Genomic DNA, 19,105 nt, shown 5'->3' on the forward strand with positions numbered 1-19,105 from the left:
GTTCAGTCCCCCAGTCTTGTCCCACTCTTTGCGACCCCATCGACTGCAGCACACTAGACTCCCTGTCCTTCTCCATCGTCCAGAGTTGCTCAAACTCATGTCCATTGAGCCACTGAGCAGGTGATGCCATCCAACCACCTCATCTCCTGTCATCCCCTTCTCCTCCTGTCTTCAATCTTTCCCAGCATCAGGATCCTTCCAAATGAATCGGCTCTTCATATCAGGTGGCCAAAGTATTGGAGCTTCAGCTTTAGCATCAGTCCTTCCATTGAATATTTAGGACTGATTTCCTTTAGGATTGACTGATTTATCTCCTTGCAGTCCAAGAGACTCTCAAGAATCTTCTCCAGTATCACAATTAAAAAGCATCAATTTGTTGGTGCTCAGACCTTTTTATTGTCCTGCTCTTAGATTCATACATGACTACTGGAACAACCATAGCTTTTATTATACGGACACTTGTTGGCAAAGTAATGTCTCTGCTTTAATAATACACTGTCAGTTTGTCACTGCTTTTCTTCCAGGACAAAAAAGCAACTATCTCAGAAATAATGAGATACAGCATAGTCTTATCTTCTCGTAATAACTTTCATTATTATGATAGTACTTGTGTTAGTTGCTCAGTCATGTCTGACTCTCTTGCAACCCTATGGACTTTAGCCCATCAGGCTCTTCTGTCCATGGAATTCTCCAGGCAAGATTACTCAAGTGAGTTACCATACCCTCCTCCAGGGGATCTTCCCAGCCCAGGGATCAAACCCAGGTCTCCCACATTGCAGATTCTTTACTGTCTAAGCCCCCAGGGAAGCTCTAATATATGGAATATAGCAGTACTATTTGTTTGTGTTGAATTATTATTAGTCATACTCATGGTTTCCCTTAATTTTCATTTATGAGATCCAAAGGATTCTGGACTTTACTACTTCTGAAATGGGCTAGTTGTTAAAAGTAAGCATGATGGCACAGAAGTAAAGCTTCACAGGAGATAGAAAATGATAGGTTGCCCTCAAATAATATAAAAAAAAAAAAGGACATACTTCCTCTATTTTATCACTAGAATTTGCTTAAACATGCTAAGTTTACTAAAGGTGTCTTCCGTGCTCATAATTTGGCAAACATATTTTAGTTTTCATCAGAGCTGACTAAAGAGTGTATAGAGGCAAAAGAATGATGCTTGTAATAGTTATGGAAGGAATACCAAAGGAAATAGAGAAGACAGTGCCACATAAAATTGGGGAAAAAAGGGGGGGGGTGGGGAGAAAAAGTTAAGTCAGTTGAATAAACTTTTATAGATCATTGGATTGGGGGTTACACTAGAGAAAAATCTAAAGGGAAGAAATGTATGAACAAGAAAAAATAGCAAGAATTTTGTAGTCAGAAAGTTTTTACGTGCCAGTAAAAGAAAGAGTTGAAGCTGAAAACAACAGCAGAAAAGAATTTGTCTCGGGTGGTGGAAGTGGCAAGAAAAGGGTAGATGTTGTCTCATGAAACAGAGATCCATAACTTAAATCATGTTGGATCCAAATACTTAACTGAGCTTGTAAAATCTATGTGCATCTCTTAGCCTGTCTTCATTCTTAGTTATATTCTCCTCATGGTGAGGTTGAAGATGGCTATCAGTTATTACAACCAATTAACTGAATTACTAGAAACAGAATATATGTTTCTAGAAGACTTGAAAGTTTGGGGGATCCTTTTCATTGACCAAAAGTGCATCATAAACTCAACCTGAATTAAGAGTGTATGAGGAAAAGGCAAGTCTAGGTATTATTATCTGAGAATGAGAAAATTAATCCTAGGTGATTTTCAACAAATAAGCAAACAATGTATACAGGAAGAAAGTAGCTTATACAGTGACAGAGAGGCAAGGCTGTTGGATGAAAACAAAAAGTGAAAAATGAGAATAATGGTAGTAGGGTAAAGAAAGTAAATATAAGATGGATGTTAAAATTTTAAATAATCATTATCAGAAGATATATATATATATATATATATATATATATATATATGGCCCATGTGTAAATATAAGATGCGTATATATACTAATGTCATGTGTATATATTTATATAAGGCATGCATGTGAAAGGAGTACATCACGGCTGTATATTGTCACCCTTTTTATTTAACTTATATGCAGAGTACATCATGAGAAATGCTGGGCTGGAGGAAGCACAAGCTGGAATAAAGATTGCCGGGAGAAATATCAATAATCTCAGATATGCAGATGACACTACCCTTATGGCAGAAAGTGAAGAAGAACTAGAGTCTCTTGATGAAAGTGAAAGAGGAGAGTGAAAAAGTTGGCTTAAAGCTCAACATTCAGAAAACTATGATCATGGCATCTGGTCCCATCACTTCATGGCAAATAGATGGGGAAACAATGGAAACAGTAAGAGACTATTTTGGGGGGTTCCAAAATCACTGCAGATGGTAACTGCAGCCATGAAATTAAAAAGTGCTTGCTCCTTGGAAGAAAAGTTATGACCAACCTAGACAGCATATTAAAAAGCATAGACTACTTTGCCAACAAAGTTCTGTCTACTCAAAGTTATGGTTTTTCCAGTAGTCATGTATGGATGTGAGAGTTGGACTATAAAGAAAGCTGAATGCTGAAGAATTGATGCTCTTGAAATATGGTGTTGGAGAAGACTCTTGAGAGTCCCTTGGACTGCAAGGAGATCCATCCAGTTCATCCTAAAGGAAATCAGTCCTGAATATTCATTGGAAGGACTGATGCTGAAGCTGAAACTCCAATACTTTGGCCACCTGATGCGGAGAGCTGACTTATTTGAAAAAAAAAAAAAAAAAAAAAGTGATGCTGGGAAAGATTGAAGGTGGGAGGAGAAGGGGACCACAGAGGATGAGATGATTGAATGGCATCACCGACTCAATGGACATGAGTTTGAGTAAACTCTGGGAGGTGGTGATGAACAGGGAGGCCTGGCATGCTGCAGTCCATGGGGTCACAAGGAGTCAGACATGACTGAGTAAATGAACTGAACTGATGTGTGTGTGTATATATATACTTATGTATATATAGATACAAGAAATTGGTACATAGACTTATTTTTTTAACCTAGTGGTAAATTTATCATAGTAATTAATGTTTAGTAGTAGTGATTGAAAATCTGAGTAAATGCACCCTCCTCAAATTCCTTTTCCTTACCAAGCTAGTTGGTTTGATTGTGTGCTCAGTCATTCAGTCATGCCTAACTCTTCATGACCCCCTGAACTGTAGCCAGCTAGGCTCCTCTGTCCAAGGGATTCTCCAGCAGGGATGCTGGTGTGGGTTGCCATTTCCTCCTCCAGGGGATCTTCCTGACTCAGGGATCAAAATGGCATCTCCTGTGTCTTCTGCATTGGCAGGCAGATTCTTAACCACCAAGGCACCTAGGAAGACTAGTTGGTTTGATTAGATGCTGCAGTAAATAAAACAGAAGGTAGCCTATTCTCCCCTCTCAAACAAACGTTTACTCTCTCAGATCTGCTGGAAAGATATATTCATTAAGTGCAAGAGGAGATATACACATATATTTTTTAAAGTATGCACATATAATAAAAATGCACTAATGTAGCTAAATTCTTGGCTTTAACCATAGCTAATTTCAAAATTGGAAGCAGTGGTGCTAACAAAAATAACAGATTTGTGCATGGCTGCCTATGGTTGCTATTTTATTATATCTAAAGCACTGCAAACCATTTTGAAACAGATGAGGGCTAAAGGTTGAGTGGTTGTAATGAAGCAGAATTGCAGGTTCCCAAGGGCAGGGTGGAAAAGCAAATGAACTGTGTTTTTAGTTCCTTAGAAATTACTTTGGCAATTAAGAGGTGTTCATATGTGTGGTTTGACTGCAATCAGGGCACCCAGTGGAATACCCAGACATTTCTTAATGTATGTTGGCCATTATTTCAGCAATTATAAAAGGGATATAAATGCTAACATGCACATTTCCAGGAATATGGCTTTCAGTCCCTATACCATCATTGCAGAAAAGTATTATGTGGCTTCTTTAAACCCAGCTTACTTTGCAAGGTCAATGCAACCAGCAATTCATTCCTTGCAGAGTAATCATTTTATTAGGTAGTGTGGAAGTCAGAGCTCCCTATTTCATTAAATGGCAATTAAGTAATTTAAAAATAATACTAAGCCTCTTAATCAGCTTGTTTTGCCATGTGTTCCACAAGGGACCTTGGCATTCTCTAACAATTAATAAGAAAAGTGCTTCATGAATACAACCAATGTCTTTGAGCTTTGAATTTTCCTGCCAAACCAGAGGTTTTAAAATATTTCTGTTATGAAAGTGGTCTTTTAAAATACATTCTTTCTGAATAAGAGAAAAGCTTTTAATGAGTTAATGAGGTAATTATGTACTGTTAGGTGGAAGATATTTTATTTTACAGTAGTTTAGACAAAAAACAGTCACATCCTAGATAAGTAGTTATGAACATGAGTGAATAAAACCCCTTACAAATACCTAGTAAATCATTTTGTTGTTTTACCTTAAATATACAGAATTTGAAACTGTCTTCGGAGAAAATTGTACCTTAGATAACCATTTTAGTTGTCTATTGCTGATTAGCTAGCTACCCTAAAGCTTAGTGTCTGAAACAACAATGATCTATTCTGGCCCTAGAGATCCAATTTAGCAGGGTTCAACAGGGACAGCTATCTCTGCCTACACTGTGTTAGCTGGTATGGCTAGAATAAGGGATTTGCTTCCAAGCAGTCTCACTCACAGGGCTGGCAAGTTGGCACTGACTTTCAGCTGGCAGCTCGACCAGAGTTGTGGACCCTAGCTCCTCTCCATGGGGTCCGTGGGCTTCCTCAGAGCATGGTGGCCTCATTCCAAGAGCAAGCATCCCATGAGAACCCTGTGGAACTGTTTTTTGAACTTTGACTAGGAAACAACAGAGCATCACATTTGCCAGACTCAAAGGGATAAGACCCCAAGACCCCACCTCTCAATGGGCAAAATTTCAGTCACTTTGGAAAAAAAGTAGAATAGGAGATATTAAATATTGTAGATATTTTTGGAAAATTCTATCTGTCCCAATTATTCATAATAAAGATAGATATAAACTTAAGACCACTTGATTTAAAAAAAAAAAGATACACTCCTTTCACTCAAAGTAAGTAGAAAATAAAAAGTTTTAGGTCTTAATTTGTTGGTCCTTGTTCTAATCCACCAGCTATTCAGTATCATACCTGCAAAGGGGAATGTGTGCTAGAGTCCAACATTGTATGCTAAATCCTCTGATGACTGAATGGGAGACTCTGGGAATGCCATATATGTTCTCTGAGTACCTTGCTATTCATTATTAAAATTAAGTCTAATAACAACTATTTTGCAGCGATATTTGCAATACAGTGTGAGGTAATGGTATAAAGAATTCTGCATGAGTGGTTGATTTCTGACTAAAGTAAATATATTAGCAATATCAGTTGTTATCAAATGCAATGACGGCAGTGATAATTTTATATCAAACAAAGCAATATTAAAAATGACCCCAGTACTCTATCTTAGCAACCTTGATAATATACAGAGGGTGTGTCTACAGTTTACTCGCATGGGGTTAGTTTGAAAGACTGAATTTCAACCTACATGACTTCTAGCATCCTGCATCCTGATACTTCAAGTACCTGACTCATACTGCTGGAAGGAAAAATACTGTAAATTAAACAATTCATTGTTTTCTAGAACACAAAGAAATAAAGTCACCTATCACAAAAATATGTTTAAATATTTTTGCTGTTGTTATTCCTATTAATTCACAGTTAAAGTGGATTGGAATGGGTCAGTTATCCTGAATAATAAACATCTCACATAGTCTTCTTCTACTTATTTGCTAAACACCTGTGGAACAGTTTATAAATATATCACTATCTAATTATAAATGTTGATATTCAATAAGTTATATAGATGATCATATGCAAAAATCAAAATGCCCAAATCAATCTGGTTTTTCTTACATTAACATGTAACTTATCAAATTCTTAAGAGGCCTCATGTTTAATCATGTTTATATTTTCACACAACCCATTCCTCAGTGATATACACAGAACCATATTAAAATTCAGAACAGAAAGCAAACATGGAGTGATTTTCCATTTTCAACCTACCTGTATATCCTAGAAACGCTACATCCAGATCTGTATTATGGATACACTTAATGTGTTGCTAACCCCTTTCTGTTTGGTTTTGACAGAGGAAAGAAACCTTCCAGTTTATAAAATTGAAAATTCTATAAAGCATTAAGTGTACAAATATAATATTAATATATAAATGTGTTTCCCTGCAGTCTGCATGGAGAAATGACAGTTTAAAACTATGAAAGGGATTAAACTTTCTATTGTTTTGAAATTCAAACATCTTATTTTTCTTTGCTGACATAATCCACTTAACTATTCTTCTGCCACTTCTAATTTTAAATTAAAAGATGGAGAATAGTCTGATTGAAACACAGACACCGTTATTGAAATATGGTTGAAAAATGGTGATTAGAAAAATTACACTAATATAGAATACAGAAAAGCAATTTTCTGGGAATAGGTATTATTTTCCTGTGGACTTACTGAAATAGGACTCACTAAATTTGTTTCTCTGGCTTCTAACCAAGTTTGAACAATGAGAAATCAAAATGAAATTTCACTTTTTTTGTGTGTGTAATTTTACTTTACTTAATTTACTTTAATTGTGATTTTGCTTTACTTAATAAAGTATGGAAATGTTTCATCAATCTAAGTATCACATTTGGTAACCACAGCTATCTGATAAAGCTATAAAACATAACTTTGTTTGAAAAACCACTAAGCATAATGTGGGTCTCAGAGAACATTTATCCATGTGTCTATTTCTCTTTGTCTTGTCCTGTGGTAACTCCTTGAAGTCATCTTAACTCCTGGAGATTAACCATTACCAACTGAGCCAGTGAAATGTGAAGAGTCACTTTTAGGTAGAAGTCTTTGAGAGGCAGTACATGCATTCTCCGTCAATTCAGTCGTGTACGATTCTTCGTGACACCACGGATTGGAGCTCCCCAGGCACCTTTGTCCGTGGGGTTTTCCCAGCAAGAATACTGGAGCGGGTTGCCATACCTTCCTCCAGGGGATCTTTCCAATCCAGGGATCAAACCCGCATCTTTTGGAAATCTGATTCCTTGAGTGAAGAGGAGCAAAGATGTGTTCCCAAACAACTGAAGCTCACAATTACTATGTATCTGAACAAGAAATAATGCTTCACTTTAAATCATGGAGTTTTGTGGATGTTTACCTCACCACAACCAAGCTTAGTTTATACAGAGCCCCAAATATCTACTGTAAAGCCCACAGGGGTATTAAATTAGGTTACAAACTTGACAAGCACAGCTTTGTTGAAGTTGCCTCCATTGGTGTCCTTTGTAGACACATGTTCAGTATGACACAGAATATATTCAAGTCAGCTTTCAAGCTGCAGTCATAAATGCTGGCTTACCAAGTGAAATTTAGTCTTGATGCAATAGTTTTTCAAAAGGTCAATTAATTAGATGATGTAAAAAGTAAAACTTTATATTTTTTTCAATTCTCAAAACACTTAAAGGTATAAATTGGAAACTAGGAAATAGGGAAATTTATGTTTGACAACAGAAGACAGAAACCTCAGCAAATTAAACCCCCACATTTCACAGGTGTTAATTTTGTGAAGAAAAACCTAGACTTGGCAATACTAACAAGTATAACAGGTAATAATTAATGTTTGCTAGCATGATTGTAGGACTTAAAAAACTTAAAATAGAATCGTAACCACAATTGGTCAATTATGTGTTTTATAAAAGGTATTTCACAGGCATTGTTTATATCTTTCCAAGCACAACTCTCCCAGACAAGTATCATCAAACTGTATATATACACTTATATGAATTCACATATTCTTGTATATATATATATATGAATATTCTTATATATGGATATGCTCTATATATGAATGTTCATATGTATATATGTTCATATTATATGTATTAATAATGTTTTCTTCCCCAGCCCTAACTTCTTTTTGGCATTTTATCACCACTTTCCAGGCACTCTAGCTCATAATTAGCCAAGATAATAGAAAAATTATTTGATATCACGGAGAAATTAAAGACTCTTTAAGGATATTAAAGCAAAGAAATTCTATTACTCAAAAACAAAACCCCCAAGACTCTGAATTTGTTTTGTTCTGGAGCTGGGTGAAAAAAGTAGTTTTCCTGCCTTTCTCCCTCTAAACTCTAAGTTCCTTGAAAAAAAAAAGTTAGAAGAAGCCCATTGCCTGTAACTTAAACAAGAAATCAACATAAAGGAAAGGATCCCTTGGGGGGAAGAGGAAGAGGTCCCAAATCTAAGGAGGCCAGATTAGTGAGAGGAGGAAGGAAGAAAAACAGAGAAAGACCCAGTGATATCCATTGAAGGCAGACACAGCCCGCCTGTCTGATGGAAGGCAAAATACAGAACTCTTCTGAAATGCTGGAACCAGATTTCAAACTCAGAAAACTGTTTAATTTTAGAACACACATTGGCCCCCTAACCCAATATGTCTCATTTTATACTATTCATTCTAAGAAAAATATATTATATTAACTTATGTTAACTGATTTCTCTACAATCTGACTCCATTCACAAATAACTGAAAGCATCTTATCCAGAAATTACGAAGTAATATTTCTGGACTGTTTTCTTACACAAATGCATACCACTGAAAACTAAAAGCAGTTTTATTACCACAGCACTCTTAAATTCAAGCAAGATGTCACTTGAGATCTATCTCTCAACATTGATACCATGTACCCCTAACTCTAGACGCTCAGTCTTATGTTTAACATTGTTTGATCCCTAAGAAAAGGTTTATTTCCTTTTCTTTAATTAGTCCTAGGGTCAGAGCAAGTGAAAAGATTTGAGGGCCAGATCATGCCAGTGTTGGAGTTGTCACAGCTTTAAAGGAAAGGATGGACTCATCAGCAAAAGTGCTTGCATATAAAAAATGAAGTATCAAAAATTTTCTTAGATAAGTGTTAGCTTAATGGACTTTTGCACAGGAAAGAATGTGCAATGAATGATTTCTCAGCAGTGCTGTGTCTGTTTTCTTGCCTCTCTTTATGTTCCGATTTGTAATTCTAGAGGTACTTATGAGTTAGCATAGCACTGACATTAGATGAACATAGCAATTGAGAAACATTTTGAAAGAAATAATTGATATTCCTTTTAAACTTGCTTAAGACTAAATATATGGGCCTCCTCCTGGTGGCTCTGCGGTAAAGAACCTGCCTGCCAATTTAGGAGACACAGAAGATGTGGATTCAATCCCTGGGTTGGGAAGATCACCTGGAGGAGGGCAACCTACCAGTATTCTTGCCTAGAGAATCCCATGGATAAAGGAAACTTTCAGGCTACAGTCCTTGGGGTCGCAAAGAGTCAGATACGACTGAAGTAACTTCACACTTACACCACTAAGCTAGGTATACAGGAAGCATGATACGGATTTTTAAAATTTACAAGGTGTCATTTAGTGGTAGATTTAGCTATTAATTTTATTTTTAAAAATTATTGTAGTTTAACTTCTATTGAAATTATTTTTAGATTTATTTGAATGTTTGATTTAAATTTATGATATTTAATTATTATTTGATAAGTTCAAACATCTTAGAAAATTTTAATGTGTTAGAAAAGAAATAACTTCCTTTGGAAATGTATGAAAGACTTTTACCTTTTAGTTCTGTAATTATTTGTGATTAATAGATATGGAGGTATATAGTATGAATGCAGTTATCATTCTTCATGTCATTTAGATTATTATTCAGAGTGAATAATACAAATAATAAAAAATCATGCTAGAAATAGAAAACAGTAATTCAATTTAAGAAAAATAAAAGTAAAAAAATGAAAATCTTAAAAAACCAGCCTGCTTAAAATATTAAAAACTAGAGACAATAAAAGTGAGCAAATTTCTGTCCAACATCAACCACACAAAATTTGCAGTCAGGGCATTACAAATTTATTGATTTAATTAAAGTTTAGTTGCTGATGAAAACAAAGAAAATTAGCAAGAAAATTATTCTAATCAAGTTTCAATCTAAACAGGTCAGATAAAATTCCTGCAACTACAGATTCTTTATAAAAGGGAGGTCTACTTGTTGACCATGAAATATTGCTTGCTTGCAAATGAAACTGAAAATTGCTCGTTGTGTCCGACGAGCCCACGGCTGTAGCCTGCCAGCAACTTTGTTCATGGAATTCTCTAGGCAAGAATACTGGAGTGGGTAGCTATTCTCTTTTTCAGGGGATCTTCCCAACCCAGGGATTGAACCTGGGTCTTCTGCACTGCAGGCAGATTCTTTACTGTCTGAGCCACCAATGAAAAGCAAGTAAGTGCATGCAATTTTACAATTTAAACAATACTGATATAAATAAACTCCAAACAATTCAGTGAATTCAACAGAAAGAAGACACAGAGTAGAGATTATAATCATGATGCTCTTTACAAATAAAATGCTTCATTTTTGTTTACTTTTGGTGTTAATAAAAGCAATATATTTGCAGAAAACAATATAAAAGTTAGGCTTAATAAAAGCACTTCTGCAATTTGATGCTAGAATGGCTGAACACATAGAAGGGATACAAAGATAATGAAATAATTACCAACAAATTACTATCTAAGCTAGCAGAGTGAAAATTATAAAAAAAGTAATTTATCAGGTAAAACATTAAGGCAATCTTATGATGTGTAAAAAGCTGGCTTAAATCTAAACATTTAAAAAAAAAAAAAAAACCCTAAGATCATAGCATCCATCCCCATTACTTCATGGCAAATAGAAGGGGAAAGGTAGAAGCAGAGGCAGATCTCCCCTTCTTGGCCTCCGAAATCACCATGGATGGTGACCACAGCCATAAAATCAGAAGACAATTGCTTCTTGGCAGGAAAGCTATGAAAAACCTAGACAGTGTGTTGAAAAGCAAGACATCAATCTGCCAACAAGGGTCCATATAGTCAAGGTTATGATCTTCCTAATGGTCACATACAGTTGTGAGAGCTGGACCGTAAAGAAGGCAGAACGCCAAAGAATTGATGCCTTTGAACTGTGGTGCTGGAGAAGACTCCTGAGTGCCTTGGACAGCAAGGAGATCAAACCAGTCAATCTTAAATCAAATCAACCCTGAATACTCACTGGAAATAATGAAGCTGAAGATAAAGCTGAAGCTCCAGTGTTTTGGTCACCTAACATGAAGGGCTAACTCAGTGGAAAAGTCCCTGATGCTGGAAAAACTGAGGGCAGGAGAAGAGGGCATCAGAGAACGAGATGGCTAGATGGCATTACCAGTGCAATGGACATGAACTTGGGTGAACTCTGGAAGATGGTGAGGGACAAGAGGACCTGACATACTGCAATCCATGGGGTCACAACGAATCAGACATGACCACGTGACTGAACAACAACAACACTAACAAAATTCATACATAGAAGCGTAAATGTATTATGCATTTCAGTTCAATGATATCAGTGATAAAAAGCCTATTGAGAAACTAACATTTATTTTGTGCCTTATCAAACCATTAGATGTTAACGATATAGGTTTTGACTAAAGTGTTAATCACTTAGTCATGTCCAACTCTTTGTGACTCCATGGACTATAGCCCACTAAGTCTTCTATGTCCATGGAATTCTCCAGACCAAGAACACTGGAGTGGGTACCCATTCCCATCTCCCCATGGATTCTTTACCATCTGAGCCTCCAGGGAAGGCCTTTTGACTAAAGCAAGAAACAAACAAGAACGCTGAATTTCTGAAACTACTACAAAAATTTATTGCAGATAAGCTTGTGGTAATGTTACCACGGTGGTTCACATAGAAGAAAGAAAGATATAAAAGAAAATTTTGGTCAAAAATCCAGAATATTCTTTCATACTATGCTTAGTGATAATCACATTTCTCGCAGTACTCAAGATTGTTTACAATGTTCCTTTCAATTTTTATCTCTGTATTTAAAAGTGAGATATCTTAATGGAACACATGTTGAATTTGACATAATAATCACTTTTGGAAACATAACTCTCATCTTGGCTCATATTCTATTAGAGAAAACAGATTTCATTTAGAGAAGATTTAAGGTGCACAGAAAAATTAACAGTGGGAGTGGCACTAAAAGATCCTCAAAGAGCTAATTTTGATTGTGGTCTCTGACCAAAAATTGAAACTAATATAGAATTTTCTCTGTATTTATGCTCATTATGAATTACTGCTTCTACTAACATTTTTAGCAACAGCTTATAAAAAATTCAAACCATCCTAAGTTTGGCTATTTAACATTCAATAGTGGTTTTTTTTTAATTTTTAAGATAAAATTTCCTTCAATTAACTCCATGTGAAATATCAGCAAAAGTAACATTCCAGCTATACAGAACACTAAATCAAGTAAAGTATTTGTGTGGCTATGAAGGAAAAAATTAGTGAAAAATAGTCACAAAACTTTTTTCTACAATAGTTTTATTTTAGAAATAAATTATCAATATAAAAATCCAGCATTGAAAATGTTCAAAGAGGAAGATGTTGAAAAGCATGGTACATATGATAGCAACTTATATGATTACATTGAAATGTTTTTTAATGATAACAATGATCATCTGTCATCAATTGATAACAATACAATTATTTATTCCAGTATATTCTTCCACAGGATGATAAGACTAGAAATTAATATATAACCTCACCCTTTACTTCAGAAAATACCTGCAAATATTTTCCAGATAGTTTACTTTGATGACATTGCAGTGTCTACAACTATTAAGATATTATGTCACAAGGCTAATTCCCAGTCAGTTTCTTGAATGATTCTCCCTAAACTATATAAAGTTCAGACTTCAATACAGTCTCCCTTCTCCCTCTCTTCTTTGTCTCTCTCTCAACATATATATGTATAGTGCATACATTTACTTATGTACAGGCATAAATATATAAATTTATAAATAAACATAAGTATACACAAATGTAAGTACATACATTTATGAATAAATATTAAATATATAAAATATATGTATGTATTCGTTTCCTGGAACTCTCCTTTCTGAGACACACAGAAAGATTCAGCCAAAGTGGTGATCTCTTTCAGTAGTCTAACATTATGCTTTGTTAAATAAACAGATTTATTTTATGTTGGTCTTCTGGGTTATGCATTATTAAGGGCAGTACTCACAGCATTTTTAAATGTTATTTAGGCTACCATATTATAATGTCTCATGATGTGTAAAATTTATGCTTTATTTCATGCATTTAGAAATACTTTAGGAATTTTATAGAAGTTTTCAATTGCTATTGCCTCAACAGAGCAAAACTTTTACAAACTGAAATTAATAAAAAGCTATTTTAGACTGTATAGTGGTTATGAAAACATTATTTGCAATTTTGTTGAATTAAAACAAAGAAAAATAGATTTCATAGAATTAATGTTTTTTATAAAATATATACATTTAACACATTATTGAGATATTAACAGAACCCTCTGGATTTGTACAATTGTAATCACCTTCGATGATCTTTGTTATTCATTCCACTCTCAGTTACGTAAAGTTACAAGCTACACTTTTCAGCTTTGTTACCATGGACATTCACTGTTAGGATAAAGGATGGAATATGCTCTATTTAGCATTTTGAGGTGTCTGTGTGCCCTCTTGCCCTGATCCTCTCTAAAAACATGTGTTTGCTTTGGTCCTTTTAGTGAAACAAGCCAATTTTCCACAATCAGACTTTTCTTTATATGAATAATCAGTAATGGCAGATTATTGAAGTGTTTTTGAGGAGTGATGCTCTGCTCTTTTTCAGGAGCTATCCTCTCTGGGTGAAGTATGGCAGATTTGACAGTAATTATTGACAGTTTGTAGTCGGCTCTGGACAATGGGTTCCAAATAGAGAAGGTCAGGTTGATGCTGGGGCAAAAGTATGAGTGACTACAATCTCATGTTCACACTGACAGAACAACGATTGTATCTAAAATTTTAATGTTCAATTTTGAAAATACATTCTGCGTATTTAACCATTTTGACATGGATTTTTAAAAGAAATAATGTTCTACTTCTGGAAATTATGTACTATTTTCTACCTACAAATAGTAGGGATTATCAGAAACTACCATTACAAACTTCTATTCAATAATTACCCTTTTGGAGAATGAAAAGGTGCCCCAAACATACTTTTATTCATCAAAAACTTCTCCAAGTCAATATTTTTGTTCCCTTTTCAAATTTTTAATTTTATATCAATGTATAACCAAAAATAGGGGCTCAGTAATAATTATCCATAAACCAAAGTCATTGGTTTTGATAGATAGTTGCAGAGAGCCGGACACTACTGAGCAGCTTTCACTTCACTCCACTACTAAAATCAGCAGGTTTATATCAAATTATTTCATGTAGCAAGTCAATTCATTCAGCTATTTAAAGGAACAGTTTGCTCATAATTAACCCTGGCAGGTGCACTAAGAAACCAAGTTGCTTGGAATCAGATAATCCATGATAGGTGTATTGATTTTTCCTCAGTATTGTAAAGACTACTGAAAATTTCCAAACCCAGCATTTCACTGTCCACATTTTAAGTATAACATTTCTCATTATCCAACTGATATCTGCTCATAAGATAGAACAGGAGTAGGATTAATGCACAAAAGAGGAGAGTGTAATCTGTATGTCTGCATGAGCTGATGCTGACACAGTGCTCTGGAGAGAGTAGTCTGTAAATATTTATTTAAATTTAATATTTAGTAAATTTAAATACTTTACATTAATGGGTATAACTAACTTTTACATAGTTGTTTGGATGATCTTTAATTTCAACAAGAGTTAACGAAATTCCTAAACTAAGATCTTATTTTGAAAGCAAAATATGCTGCATTCTACCAGCATTTAAGAATAAAAGCAATAATAAAAACTAGTTTTTCAGAGGTCCAACCATGAGCTGTTCTCCAATTCCTGTCCCAGGTTAAATGAGAGAAATAGTAAAAAAAAAAAAAAAAATGAGAGAAATAGAATCTAGGGAAGACTTGAAATAAAATATATTAATTAGTCATCTATTGCTATGTAACAAAACTTAGCAGCTTAAAACACTGGTTTTTGTGCATCTGCAATTTGGCAGTAGCTCAGTGGTGCGGTTTTCTCTCAGCCGCTCTAACAAGATTGTCAACATGTTGGCTGCAACTACAGTCATCTGAAAGCTTATTTTAAGCTAAAAGATCCCCTTCCAAGGGCTGTTGGCAAAAGTCTCCAGTTTCTTGCCACATGGATCTCTCCACAGGGATGCTTGAGTGTACTTATGACATGACAGCTTGTTTCCACCAGAACAAATAATCCAAGAGACAGAGAGCACAAAAAAGTTACAATGCTTTTGTAGACTCATCTCAGAAGCCACATATCATCAATTCTTCTGTATTTTATTGATCATAGAGACCAAACCTAATACAATGTGGGAAGGAACTACTACACAATTCTGTGAATATCAGAAAATTTTTGTTAGTATTGAGACAATCTTGAAAGTGGGCTAAAACAAAATTCAATAGGTAGTATCTCCTTCTGTGAATTTTATAAAGCTTAAGATCAAAATGAATAATGAGGATTCTGTACATTTGGGCCAAATTAGTTTATTGCTACAAAACTGTCTTCATTGAATGATCTATGATTGTAAGTATCAAAGGTGGCAAGAATTAATACAGCTATAAACTTGATTGTGCATTTTTGAGAACATTACTTGGAAGTCTACTGCTGTATCTATCATGGCTTTCTTTGTATTCCTTCCAATAAGTTTTTGAAGGAAACACAAAAGAAACTACATAATTACTGTAACTGCAAAGCCAGATCATATTAAGAGTATTGTTTGATAACTTTCAGGGTTTTATCTTCAAAACAAAAGCTATTCCATAAAGAACAGTTCATATACTACTTCCTAATATACATACTAGATAATATTCACATTGTATATAAAGTTTAGTTACACAGGCATTGGTAATCATATATGTGTGAACTAAAATGTAAATATGTTTCATAAAAAAAGAAAATAACATTTTCATAATACTAGTTGATGTGCATCTAAAAATATGTGTATATAAAATATATCCATTTCTATATATATTCTTGTCCTATATATTCCACAACTTTATACTAAGTAGGCTGGGAGATATAAGAATAACCACTCTGGGTTAAGACTCTGTGCTTCCACTGCAAGGTACACAGATTCAATACCTGGTCAGGAACTAAGACCCCACAAATAGTGCATGAGTCAAAAAAAAAAAAACAAAACGAATAATCACTATTTCACAACTTTAAATTTCCTCTAGGAATATTAATTACCTTAACCAATTGGAAGTTGAATCTATGTGAATAGCCTCCAGTACACATAACTCATTTTCGTGAGGGCCCAGAGGAACCACCACTTATGTGCAATCAAATATCTTTTGTACAACAATGTCAAGACACTTCAGAGCAGTCAACCTAAAGTAATGATTATAATGGAGTCTCAACATTGATTTAATTTTCCTCTTTGATAATATGGCGACAATTATACCACCCAAACTCATAGATTTCATTCATGTACTTCATTTATTCATTGTTCAATGCTCAAATTGAGCACTGACAAGCAGAATCTTAGATGTTTTGGATTCTTCAGTGAACAAGCACCCACCATCTTCAACACAGGGTAAATGTTCCTCTGTGTATGTGTAAGAATTTTCCAGCAGATCCTTAGGCACACACAGCTTAAAGGCACGATTTTGAGATATCCACTTTTGTCTCTACTATCTTCTAAAACTCATTCTCCTGAGGAAACATCTGTGGTTTCATCCTTTCCGATGTCACCTTCAGAAGTTTTCATCTTCCGAATTCTAAAAGGAAGGCATATTTCCCACACATTCCCTAATATTAATATTAGGGAACTAATATTAACAGAGTGTATTGCCCAGGGATGTAAAACCCCCGTATGCCAAAAAAATAACAATTTGATATATTGGTATCAGTAGTGAGAAAGTGAATGACTTTAATGAATGAGGAACAAATCACTATGTAAAGCAGGACATTTCCAACTCTTTGCTTTCAAAAAAATTGAAGGAGAACATCATATTGTCAGCTAATAAATTATTAAAAATAATTTTTAATGATAGAACACTCTTACTTTTGGCATATAATTCATATTGTAACCAAAATAATTGAGTTACATTGCTATAACAAAATTCCTTCAAATCCCATCTACTTTTGTCATCTGCATAAAACTTCTCAGGACTCTATAAATTTAAAACAAAATATTGTAAAATTGCTCACAGTGAATCCTTACCATTCCAGTATGATACATGAATTAATTCATGTAAAATCCATTCTTTTTAATTAAAACTACATCCCAAAATAATATTTTTATGCATAATAATTGCTTGTTTAAATTAACTATTAATTTGAATTAAAATTTATTAAATTATTAATATGTACTAAATGTATGGGTGATAGTGTCGGCCATGTATTGATAAAATTATAATATTAACTCAATATAAAAGAGTAAATTTTAGTATGGAAATCATTATAATGGAAAAATACATTGAGCAAAATGTTTACCATAAAAATATATAGTATATTACACTACAGTAAAATTCCGTGAGTGAAATCCCTCAGAAGTATCTCAAAGACAATATGATCTCTAATTAAAACTACTTAAAATCCATAAACAATGATACATGTAACACTTTTGTTTTAGAATGACAATATTTATAATGGAATGAAAGTTACGTTCTTTGTCACAACTGAAAACATACATATGTAAGCTATCAATTTATAAATGTAAAGGGGATATACTCAATTGCAAAATGTTGTTAGTGACAGCATAATGAATAGTTCAAAAACCACTAAATGAAATTGCTCCCCTTAAAGGGTTTGCCTATGAGGGGAAATGAGATATTTGAGATAATACTGAGAATTGATGTGGTTGGTTGTCTTTTGCCTGTTGCTGCTGCTGCTGCTAAGTCGCTTCAGTCGTGTCTGACTCTGTGCGACCCCATAGACGGCAGCCCCCCAGGCTCCCCCGTCCCTGGGATTCTCCAGGCAAGAACACTGGAGTGGGTTGCCATTTCCTTCTCCAATGCACAGAAGTGAAAAGTGAAAGGGAAGTCGCTCAGTCGTGTCCGACTCTTAGCGACCCCATGGACTGCAGCCCACCAGGCTCCTCCGTCCATGGGATTTTCCAGGCAAGAGGACTGGAGTGGGGTGCCATTGCCTTCCCTGGTCTTTTGCCTAGCACAGTGTAAATAAACAATATGCACATTCTATTTACTTGTTGTTAAATTGAACTAAAAAAGAATTCAATGAGATATCACCTCACACCAGTCAGAATGGCCATCATCAAAAAGTCTACAATTAATGCTGGAGAGAGTGTGGTGAAAAGGGAACACTCTTGCACTGTTGGTGGGAATCTTAATTTTGGTCATATGGTGGTTTTATTTCTAGTTTTTTAAGGAATCTCTGTACCATCTTCCATAGTGGCTGTATCAATTTACATTCCCACCAACAGTGTGATAGTGTTCCCTTTCCTCCACACCTCTCCAGCATTTATTGGTTGAAGACTTTTTGATGATGGCCATTCTGACTGGTGTGAGGTGATATCTCATTATGGTTTTGATTTGCATTTCTCTAATAATGAGATATGTTGAGCATTTTTTTCATGTGTTTGTTAGCCATCTGTTTGTCTTCTTTGGAGAAATGTCCATTTAGGTCTTTTTCCCACTTTTTGATTGGGTTGTTTGTGTTTCTGGTATTGAGTTGTATGAGCTGCTTATATATTTTGCAAATTAATCCTTTATCAGTTGTTTCATTTGCTATTGTTTTCTCCCATTCTGAAAGTTTTCTTTTCAATTTGCTTATAATCTTCTTTGCTGTGCAAAACCTTTTACATTTAATCAGGTCCAACTTGTTTGCTTTGGTTTTTATTTCTGTTACTCTAGGAGGTGGGTCATAGAAGATCTTGCTTTGATTTGTCATTAAGTGCTCAGTCTATGTTTTCCTTTAAGAGTTTTATAGCTTCTGGTCTTACATTTAGGTCTTTTATCCATTTTGAGTTTGTCTTTGTGTATGATGTTAGGAAG

Source organism: Odocoileus virginianus, chromosome 29 (assembly GCF_023699985.2).
Source record: "Odocoileus virginianus isolate 20LAN1187 ecotype Illinois chromosome 29, Ovbor_1.2, whole genome shotgun sequence".
Lineage (NCBI taxonomy): Eukaryota > Metazoa > Chordata > Mammalia > Artiodactyla > Cervidae > Odocoileus > Odocoileus virginianus.